We start from the raw sequence: 4,283 nt of genomic DNA on the forward strand, positions 1-4,283 counted from the left end.
CTTTCTGCTTCAAAATATGCAAAGATGAAGCAATAGTTAAAAGAGACACAAGGTGTGGGAATCAAGGTTTTGACAGTTTCTTAGAGTAAAAGTTCCATACTTCTGTTATGGCACTGATTGAAACCAATTTACTTTTGCTGGTCCAGAGATCTACTTTCTGCTTCAAAATATGCAAAGATGCAGCCATACTTTGAAGAGGAAGACATATTGACTGACCTGTGGACACTGCCAGCATGTGCAGCCTAGAGTAAATAAAATATTCCTGACTAGAAGGAAGCTCTGGAGTGCAGTCCTGGGCGCAGGGCATTTGCTGACTGAATGAGCCCAAACAAGTCCCATCTCAGATAGCTGGGTGACCCTGGGTCCTCCCTGGTCAATCCTGGAATTTCTAATCTGGCTTCACCCATGACAGGTGATTCATAATGGAATCTCCAATATTTTTATCACAATAGAAAATAGCTTAGCCTAAGGCCCCAAGGAGAATCACAAATAAGGCAGAAGTTTCTTTAAGAAGAAGAGAAAATGGCCAATTAGAACAACCACATCCCCTTTAGCACGCCTCTCCAGTGTCCATGTACCCAGAGAGCCTTTCCCAGGAAGACACCCCACACCCCTGATTCTCTACTATTACCTATTGAGGCTGGGGCTAAGCCCTCCCCATGTTCAAAGAAACAAACCCTCAGAGAGATGCAGTGACATGAAGACTCCCAGCAAGCAGGTGGCTGAGTGACCACTGTTCTATGGAGGGGCAGGGTTCACCTGGTACATGGTTGGTCCCACAGATTGCTTAGTAGAAAAAGTTCCTTATTTACAGAGAGGGATGTGTAGGTTCAAAGTTGGAGATGCTGCCCAGGAAGCCAGGCACCAAGTATCTGATCAGTTTGTGCAGTCATTGTTACAGGGATTTCTGCACACTACATGTCCTTTTTAAATTTTCTTATGAGGGTCAAGGTTATTTGGTGAGCAGTATTGTGGTCAGCATGGAGGCCCATGGCTGGGCAGACTGGCCTCTATGTTGGGCTCCTAATGCCCCTTAGCTCTGGACACCCATCACTGAGTCTGGGCAAGGGGTGGAGCCAGCTCCCTGGGAAGCAGAGTCCTGGCTTCCCAGAAGGGCAGATGGAGAAGGGAAGGACAGTTCTCCCTGCCTATGCCAAGGTCCAGAAAAACAGATTTACTCCAAGCTCTGATGGTGTCTAGATGTCAATTTTATATAATCTAAATTATGATTATGGTTAGGGGTATTTCATTCAATGTTCTCTACTGACATTGTGACTGAATATCATAAAAATACAGTAAAATTATAAGCTTATGTAACATTAGCACAAAACTTTTAACATTGCATCTAAATGGGATTTGGTGTGCCCTCTCTTCCATGGCAGCTGAAACTCTCTGTGGCCTGAGACTGGCAGCACAGGCCTCACAAGAGGCTGGGTGAGTTGCTCCAATGCAGCAGGTGGTTCCACCACTGGAAGTTCAGTGAAAGCAGTGTCTTGAGACTGCTCTAGCTCTGGACAGGGCACTAGAGTTGGTGTTTTCTCTTTAGGTGTTCTTTGAAACTGTTCATGAGCTGCTTATATAGATACAAGAAGAGAACATATTAGCACCATGACTGATTTTTGTATGCCTTCCAAGGAAGGCAACCTCCTACCTCCTTCACTGAAGTCTCTGTTCAAGACCTCACCCCAGAAAGTCCTCCAGACTGCAGGCCATGGGCACTGATCTATGTTCTTGCCTAATACCAGCCTCTGGAGAATCTACCCTGTGTGGTTTAGCCACATCCCCTCCCCACACACCTACACAACCCAAACTCATATGCATAGATGTCTTTTGCTCCCTCAATTTTTTTTTCCTAGAAGAAGCCCTCAGAAATCTGCCCTCTTAAAGAAATCCCATAAGGTGTGGGAAACAAGGTTTCGCCAGTGTTTCTAAGTCAAAGTCCCCTTACTTCCCTTATGGCTCTGATTGAAACCAATTGACTTCTTGTGCTGGTGCAGAGATTCACTTTCTGCTTCAATATATGCAAAAATGCAGCAATACTGCCAATAGGCACATGGTGTGGGAACCAAGGTTATGCCATCATCTCCAAGTAAAAGTATCCTTACTTCCTTTATGGCTCTGATTGAAACCAATTCACTTCTTCTGCTGGTCCAGAGATCCATTTTTGCTTCAAAATATGCAAAGATGTAGCAATACTTTGAAGAGGAAATCATATTGACTGACCTGTGGATATTACCTGCCTTTGCAATCTGTAGTCAATATAGCATTCTTAACTAGAAGTAAGCTCTGGAGTGCAGTCCTAGGGGCAGGGCATTTGCTGACTGAATGAGCCAAAAGCAGACCCATCTCAGATAGCTGGGTGACACTGGGTCCTCCCTGCTCAATCCTGGGATTTCTAATCCGGCTTCACCCATGACAGAGGAAGCCTAAGGGAATCTCCAATATTTTTATCACAATAGAAAATAGCTTAGCCTAAGGCTTCAAGTAGAATCACAAATGAGGCAGAAGCTTCTTTAAGAAGAGAAAATGTCTAATTTGAACAAACACTGCCTCTCCAGCACGCCTCTCCAGTGTCCATGTACCCAGAGAACCTTTCCCAGGAAAACACCCCACAGCCCCTGATTCTCTACAATAATACATTAGGCTGGGCCTAAGCTCCCTCCAAGTTCAAAGAGACAAACACTCAGTGAGAGTCAGTGACCTGAAGACTAGAAGCAGGCAGGTAGCTGAGTGACCACTCTTCTGTGGAGGGGCAGCGCTCACCTGGTCCGTGGTTGGTCCCACACATTGCTTAGTAGCAAAAGTTCCATAATCACACAGAGAGATGTGTGGGTTCAAAGTTAGAGATGCTGCCCAGGAAGCCAGGCACAAAGTATCTGATCAGTTTGTGCAGTCATTGTTACTGGGTTGTCTGCACACTCCATGACTTTTTAAAATTTTCTTATGAGGGTCAAGCTTATTTGGTACCCCAAGTTAGCAGTGTTGTGGTCTGCATGGAGGCCCATGGCTGAGCTGACTGACCTCCATGTTGGGCTCATATCCACCCATCTCTGAGTCTGGGCACAGGCTGGAGCCAGCACACTGGGAAGCAGAGTCCTGGCTTCCTGGAAGGGCTAATGGAAAAGGTGAGGACAGTTCTCCCTGAATGTGTCAGAGTCCAGAAAAAACAGACTTACTCCAAGTTCTGAGGGTGTCTAGATGTCAATTTTATAGAATCTAAGTTAAGGTTATGGCTAGGAGTATTTCGTTCAACGTTCTCTACTGACATTGTGACTGAATATCATAAAAATACAGTAAAATTATAAGCTTATGTAACATGAACACAAAACTTTTAACATTGTATCTAAATGGGATTTGGTGTGCCCTCTCTTCCATGGCAGCTGAAATTCTCTGTGGCAGCACAGGCCTCACAAGAGGCTGGGTGAGTTGCTCCAATGCAGCAGGTGGTTCCACCACTGGAAGTTCAGTGACAGTTGTGCCTTGAGCCTGCTCTGGCTCTGGACAGGGAACTAGAGTGGGTGTTTCCTCTTTAGGTATTTCTTGAGCCTGCTCAGGAGGTGCTTATGTAGACACAAGAGAACATATTATCCCCATGACTGACCTTTGTGGGCCTTCCAAGGAAGGCAACCTCCCACCTCCTTCACTGAAGTCTCTGTTCAAGACACCCCAGGAAGTCCTCCAGACTGCAGGCCATGGGCACTGATCTATTATCCTGCGCAATACTCGCCTCTAGAAGTTCTTCCCTGTGTGGTTCAGCCACATCTCCTCCCCACTCATGCATGCAACCCAAACTTATAGGCAAAGATGTCTTTTGCTCCCTCAATGTTTTTTTCTAGAAGAAGCCCTCAGAAATCTGCCCTCTTAAAGAAATCCCTTAAGGTGTGGGAACCTAGGTCTTGCCAGCGTCTCGAAGTCAAAGTCCCCTTACTTCCCTTATCCTTTGATTGAAACCAATTCATTTCTTCTGCTGGTGCACAGATCCACTTTCTGCTTCAAAATGTGCAAAAATGCAGCCACACTTCCAAGAGGCACATGGTGTGGAAACCAAGGTTTTGCCATCCTTTCCAAGTAAAAGTACCCTTACTTCCTTTTTGGCTCTGATTGAAACCAATTCACTTCTTCTGGTCCAAAGATCCACAATCTGCTTCAAAATATGCAAAGATTCAGTGATACATGAAGAGGTAGTCATGTTGACTGACATGTGGATACTACCTGCCTGTGCAGCCTGGAGTCAATAAAACATTCCTAACTAGAAGCAAGCTCTGGAGTACAGTCCTAGGGGC

The sequence above is a fragment of the Pipistrellus hanaki genome (genome assembly GCF_964339955.1).
Source record: "Pipistrellus hanaki genome assembly, chromosome: 16".
In the NCBI taxonomy this organism is placed as follows: Eukaryota; Metazoa; Chordata; class Mammalia; order Chiroptera; family Vespertilionidae; genus Pipistrellus; species Pipistrellus hanaki.